Here is a 7,589-nt window from a genome sequence, read left to right on the forward strand (position 1 = left end):
AATTTTTGTTAGGTGATCTTTGGTACTTGGAGGGAGCAAAGTCAGCCCAGATGAGAAAAGGTCATTAAATGTGTATATTCTATGTAGTGGCTTCCAGGACTGCCAGAACTACAGAATAGAAAGAACTTGTCTCTAAAAAGAAAACAAAACAAAAGCAAACAAACAAAAACCATATATGTATATTTATATAGAGAATTAATGGCATTTGGGCTTTGGAATTTACTTTTAGGTAAATATTTAATATGATTCTTTGTGTGCATTAGAAGTGCTTGAAATTCTTAAAGTTTTTTTTTTTTGCTAGAATTATGAATGTATTTATTTGTAATTGGGTGTTTCATTTTATATTGAATATTTTTAAGATACCGTGTGATTTTAGGTTTTCAGTAATATATTTGTATGTGTTTATATAGGGCAATAAATATGCAATATATTATTCATTCACATTTATACTAATATATGAAATATTACATGTTATTAGTTATAAATTAATCATGTATCAACCTTTACTATATATTTTGAAATGCTTAAAATATTTTTTCATATTTACTTATATATTGATAAATAAAATTATTAATTTAAAAATTTGTTTATGGAGTGCTGTCCAATTGCATGTGTGTCCTATGTACATAACTGATGCCTACAGATACCAGAAAAGAGTATAAAATCCCTTCTAATTGCAGCAAAACATAGGTATGCGGCTCCGTGTGATTGCTGTGTCCTCTGAAAGAGCAGAAAGTGTCCCCAGCTGCTGAGCCATCTTTCCAAACCTGAAAATACATTTTTTGTAGAGGAATTTTAATTCAGAAGAAGGTTTCCCTGGAAAGAGATCACATCCAGACCTAAGGGCTGGATGATGCATCTGAAATACAGACAAATCTTTAATCCTAGGAGAGAGAGGAAAGTACATCTCTGAGTTCAAGGCCAGCCTGGTATAGAGCAAATTTCAGGTAAAGAAAAGCTTAGGTCTAGAGGTGATGGTACATCCCTTTAATTCCAGCACTCAGAATACAGGCTCTTGAGTTCTAGTTAGCACTGTTCAGTCAGTTTGAGAGGCAGTGCAGTGGAACTGAGTTCCTGGCAGTTCAGTTAATGAAATTCAGAGGAGTTTTTCAAGAAGAGTTTTACAGAAGGAGGTTGAAGTGAGAACAAGCTAGACACAGGTGAAGACAGAATGAGCCAGAAAATGAGAAGGAGCCAGAAGATTAGAGCAGATTACTAAATTAGTTTGGGGCCAAAGAATTATTAAGTCAGAGGCTGAGAGAGCAGCCAAATTGAATCAGTCAGCTTGGAGAGAAGTTTGAGCTAAAAAAACAAACAAACAAACAAACAAAAACCTGAATTAAACCAGCCAGATTGGAGTTCAGAAATAACAAGAAACGGTGAGCTTCTAAGTCTCAGAGGCTTAAAGCATTCTGGATTCAGATTATATTGTACTGAGGCTAGAAGCTTCCAGGACTAAGCTTCTATTAGTAATAAGCCTCCAAGTCAATTAATTCAGGAGAATAAAAGTTACTTTACATATTTTTATATGTATAAAAAGTCATTTAATTTAAGGGAATAATCATACTTTTGTGAAAGATAGATTGTTTCATTTCTTAGGAGAGGAAATATTGACCTGTAATCCTTTAATGCGAGTTGTCATAGCTTAAATAGTTTCTATCTTCTTATTCTTGTTTCTATGCATGTTTTAGTATAAATATAGTAAACAAAATACCTGACTTTTACACTGCATTAGCAACTTTTCAACCTTTTACTGGAATAATCCTAACCACAAAGTAAAATGAAAAAGAATATGAAATGCAAAGTAAACCCATCTCAGAACAGGACAACAGCTCTGGTTATAAAGCAGAATTAATTAGCTACCAAGAAGCTGCTCAGACAGCCTGATGGAGTATTTAGCTAACTGTGAAAAGGCAAGTCTTTATAACAGCAATGGGCAGCTGTTTTAATGTGTAATGGGGAGATATGTAAACCATGTATTAAAGTATTAAATTAACGTTGCATGAGGAAATGTGTGTAGCTAACATAAATTTAATCAACATTATCAGGATGAAAATATTTTTCTTTTTGTCTAAGTGATAAACAGTTATGCACCTTTCAAGCCTTTGTCTCATGTTAGTAACTTACTGCGTTATTTTCTCAGAGTCATCATGATGTCCTTGTTCCTCAGAGTGTATATAATGGGATTTAGGGTTGGGATCAAAATGTTATAGAAAAGAGACAATAGTTTTCCAATTATTTCTGATTGATTTGTCTTGGGTTGTAAGTACATGATGCCAGCGGTTCCATAGAACAAGACTATAACAATTAGGTGAGAGGAGCAGGTGGAGAAAGTTTTGACCCTTCCTTTGGCTGAGGACAGTTTCAGAATGCTGCAGATAATTTTGCAATAGGAAAAAATGATCAGAACAAAGGGAACCATGAAAAACACCATCGCAGCTATGTAGACTGCTATCTCATTCACAAATGTGTCGCCACAAGCAAGTTTGAGTATTGGTGGGATGTCACAGATGAAGTGATTAATTCTATTAGAGCCACAAAAATGCAAAGAGAAAATCTGCATGTTTGTCCAGTCACAACTGGTATGACACTGATCCAGCAGGCAGCCACCAACTGTGTGCAGATCCTTTGGTTCATGACTAGAGAATAGTGAAGAGGGTTGCAAATGGCCACATAGCGGTCATAGGCCATGGCTGTCAGAAGGAAGCACTCGGTGCCTCCAAGCATAAGGATGAAACACATCTGTGTGGCAAGTACAGAGATATTTCCTTTTTGAGTACACAGGTCCACAAGCATCCTTGGAATGGTGACTGTTACATAGCAGATTTCCACAAAAGAGAAGTTGTAAGGAAAAAGTACACAGGAGTCTGCAGAGCAGGGCCAGTTCTTGTTATTACCATTATAATGCTGTTGCACAGCAGAACAGCCAAATACAGGAGCAAAAATATCCCCAAAAGAATCCACTCGGGACTGGGAACATCTGAGAATCCCAGTAGAATAAATTCTATCAGAAAGGAGGCATTAGATTTTTCTGTTCTAATTTTCCGTTCATCTACAGACAATAAATAAAACATTATTTAATTCATGCCTGATAATAAAATTGACCTGTTACTGTTCTTAAATGAATAACATGAATACACATAACTTAAATTATCATCATTAACTTTCAGTGTTGTAATGAGACTTGAATTTGCTGATAAATAGTAAATACCCATTAAATTCCCATCATAATATCTGTTTTATTTTAATAGATTTTGGTATCCTGACACAAAGATACTGAGTAGTGGTCATTACTATTTCAAATATATTTTGATTGTTTATGCTTCTTGTTTGGAGCATTATCAGCTCAAGTGAGTTAACATATATTAAATCTAGAAAAATAGATTCACATTTAGAGTAAAAGGGAAACCCTAAAACTTTGAGGACCAAGGAAAGATAGAAATCAAACTTGAACACAGAGAAGTGACAAAATAATAAACCAAGAATATCTATCTATCTATCTATCTATCTATCTATCTATCTATCTATCTGCCTATCTATCTCTGTTAATATTTCTTGAGGGTTTATCAGACAACCTTTGTGTGACTTATCTCTCATTCCAATATCAATGTTTATTACTTCATTATTAAAATTGCAATCAGGTTCATGTTGTCTTGTTTTAATATTTTTCAATTTAATTGTTTTCTCAAGTTAACCTTCCCTTTTGGCTCTTGCGGAGTATATTCTAAATAATTAAACTATTCTTGTTAATACATAAATAAGTTCCATTTATAGCATTTTTCATAGTCTTTTCTTTTTCTTTGTAGATATTTTCTTTAACTCTCTCTCCTTGTTTTCAAGTACAAAACCCCTTCCCTATTTTCACTTTGTAATCTTGTCTTTTTAATGTAGAGCATTTTGAAAATATGATTCTAGCTGAAGATCTTTTTTTTTTAATTTTATTTTTCTCATTAGTTATATTTTGTTAATTCTGCATCCCAGCTGTATCCCTCATTCCCTCCCCAATCCCACCCTCCCTCCCTCATCTCCTCCCTGCCCCTTTCCAAGTCCACTGATAAGGGAGGACCTCCTCCCCTTTCATAAGACTCAGTTTTGTCAGGTATTTTCAGGACTGGCTGCAAAGTCCTCCTCTGTGGCCTAACAGTACTGCTCCTCCCTTGGGAGGTGAGGAGGTTAAAGAGCCATTCATTGAGTTCCTGTTAGAAATAGTCTTTGTTCCCCTTACTATGGGAAACCAATTGATTACTGAGCTATCACTGGTCACATCCGAGCAGAGGTTCTAGGTTTTATCCTCTCATGGTCTTTGGTTGAGTGTCCATCTCAGAAAAGACCCTGTGCCCAGATATGTTTGGTCCTTGTGGAGCTCCTATCTTTTCCACATCAAACTCCCCTTCTTTCATATGATTCCCTGCACTCGGCCGAGGGTTTGGTTATGAGTCTTAGTATCTACTTTGGAACACTGCTAGGAAGAGTCTTTCAGATGCTTTTTGCGGTAGACTCCTGCCATACGTTCAGTGCATATCCCATTTGTCTTTCTAAATGAGGATTGATCATCATACCCCGTGTCTGCTTTCTTGATTATCTTCTTCAGATGTATAGATTTAATTATGTTTATCATATCTTTTAGGTCTATATAAGCGAGTATATTCCATTTTTGTCATTCTCCTTCTGGGATACGTCACTCAGAATGATCTTTTCTAGATCCCACCATTTGCCTGCAAATTTCATGATTTTCTCTTTTTTGATTGCTGAGTAGTAGTCCATTGTGTAAAAATACCACAATTTCTGTACCCATTCCTCCATTGATGGACATCTGGGTTGTTTCCAGGTTCTGGCTATTACAAATAAAGCTGCAACAAACATGGTTGAGCAAATGTACTTATTGTGTACTTGAGCAAATTTTGGGTATATGCCTAGCAGTGGTATAGCTTAGTCTTGAGGAAGCACTATTCCTAGTTGTCTGAGAAAGCGCCAGATTGACTTCCAAAGAGGTTGTACCAGTTTACATTCCCACCAGCAATGGAGGAGGGTTCCCCTTTCTCCACAACCTCTCCAGCATGTGTTGTCACTTGAGTTTTTCATCTTGGCCATTCTGATGGGTGTAAGGTGAAATCTCAGGGTCATTTTGATTTGCATTTCCCTGATGGCTAATGACATTGAACATTTCTTTAAGTTTATCTCTGCCATTCTATATTCCTCTACAGAGAATTCTCTGTTTAGCTCTGTTCCCCATTTTTTAATTGGATTACTTGGTTTGTTGCTTTTCAGCTTCTTTAGTTCTTTATATATACTGGATATTAGCCCTCTCTCAGATAAAGGGTTGGTGAAGATTCTTTCCCAATCTGTGGGCAGTCGTTTTTTTTGATGATGGTGTTCTTTGCTTTACAGAAGCTTTTCAGTTTCATGAGGTCCCATTTATTGATTGTTGCTCTTAAAGCTATTGTGCTGTTGGAGTTCTGTTCAGGAAGTTGTCTCCTGTGCCAATGAGTTCTAGGCTGTTCCCCACTTTTTCTTCTAACAGATTTATGTATCTGATTTTATGTTGAGATCTTTGATCCACTTAGACTTTAGTTTTGTGCAGGGTGATAAATGTGGATCTATTTTCATTTTTCTGCATGTAGACATCCAATTAGACCAGCACCATCTGTTGAAGATGCTATATTTTTTCCATTGAATGGTTTTGGCTGCTTTGTCAAAAATCAAGTATTTATAGGTACATGGGTTTATTTCTGGGTCTTCTATGCGGTTCCATTGATCCTCCTTTCTATTTCTATGCCAATACCATGCAGTTTTTGTTACTATTGCTCTGTTGTACAGCTTGAGATCAGGGATGGAGATACCTCCAGATGATCTGTTGTTGTACAGGGTTGTTTTGGAGATTCTGGGTTTTTTGTTTCTCCATATGAAGCTGAGAATCTTTTTTCAAGATCTGAAAAGAATTGAGTTGGTATTTTGATGGGAATTGCATTGAATCTGTAGATTGCTTTTGGCAGGATGGCCATTTTCACAATGTTAATCCTACCAATCCATGAGCACGGGAGATCTTTCCATCTTCTGAGATCTTCTTCAATTTCTTTCTTCAGAGACTTGAAGTTTTTCTCAAACAGGTCTTTCACTTGTTTGGTTAATGTCACCCCAAGGTACTTTGGTTAGTGGCTATTGTGAAGGGTGTTGTTTCCCTAATTTCTTTCTCAGCCCTTTTTTCTTTTGTGTACAGGAGGTCTTCTGATTTTTTTGAGTTGATTTTGTATCCTGCCAATTTGCTGAAAGTGGTTATCAGCTGAAGGAGTTCTCTGGTTGAATTTTTGGGGTCACTCATGTATAATATCATATCATCTGCAAATAGTGACACTTTGACTTCTTCCTTTCCAATTTGTATCCCCTTGATCTGCTTTAGTTGTCTTATTGCTCTGGCTAGGACTTCAGGTACTATGTTGAAGAGATATGGAGAGAGTAGGCAGCCTTGTCTTGTCCCTGATTTCAGTGGGATTGATTTAAGTTTCTCTCCATTGCATTTGATATTGGCTATCAGCTTGCTGTATATCGCATTTACTATGTTTAGATATGTGCCTTGTATCCCTGCTCTCTCCAAGACTTTAAACAGGAATGGGTGTTGGACTTCGTCAAATGCTTTTTCGGCGTCCAAGGAGATGATCATGTGGTTTTTCTCCTTCAGTTTGTTTATGTGGTGGATTACATTGATGGATTTCCATATGTTGAACCACCCTTGCATGCCTGGGATGAAGCCTACTTGGTCATGGTGGATGATATCTTTGATGTGTTCTTGGATTCGGTTTGCAAGTGTTTTATTGAGTATTTTTGCATCAATATTGATAAGAGAGATAGGTCTGAAGTTCTCTTTTTTTGTTGGGTCTTTGTGTGGTTTAGGTATCAGGGTGACTGTCGCTTCATAGAATGAGTTTGGTAGTGTTCCTTCTGTTTCTATTTTGTGGAATAGTTTGAGGAGAATTGGTATTAGCACTTCTTTGAAGGTCTGGTAGAATTCTGTGCTAAAACCATCTGGCCCAGGGCTTTTTTTGGAGGGGAGACTCTTAATGACTGCTTCAATTTCCTTGGGAGATATAGGGTTATTCAGTCTTTCTACCTGATCTTGACTTAATGTTGGTAGATGGAATCTATCAAGAAAATTGTCCATTTCATTTAGATTTTCAAATTTTGTGGCATATAGACTTTTGAAGTAAGTCCTAATGATTATTTGGATTTCTTCAGTGTCTGTAGTTATGTCCCCATTTTCATTTCTGATTTTGCTGATTTGGATAGCTTCTCTCTGCTTTTTAGTTAGCTTGGCTAAGGGTTTGTCTATCTTGTTGATTTTCTCAAAGAACCAGCTTTTTGTTTCATTGACTATTTGAATAGTTTTATTTTTTTCTAATTGATTGATTTCAGCCCTGAGTTTGATTATTTCCAGCCCTCTGCTCCTCTTGAGTGTATCTACTTCTTTTTTTTCTTGGGTTTTCAGTTGGGCCATTAAGGTGCTTGTATGTGATGTTACAAATTTCTTCTTGAAGTCACTTAGTGCTATAAATTTTCCTCTGAGCACTGCTTTCAATGTGTCCCATAAATTTGGG

General features: G+C 36.4%; 1 pseudogene; it reads right to left on the bottom strand.

Moving 5' to 3' along the window:
• Positions 1 to 2,110: 2,110 nt before the first annotated feature.
• On the bottom strand, positions 2,111 to 3,074 carry LOC129674776 (olfactory receptor 10AG1-like; annotated as a pseudogene).
• Between the last annotated feature and the right edge of the window lie 4,515 nt (positions 3,075 to 7,589).

Source organism: Psammomys obesus, unplaced genomic scaffold (genome assembly GCF_907164565.1).
Source record: "Psammomys obesus unplaced genomic scaffold, mPsaObe1.curated_primary_1811, whole genome shotgun sequence".
NCBI lineage: Eukaryota > Metazoa > Chordata > Mammalia > Rodentia > Muridae > Psammomys > Psammomys obesus.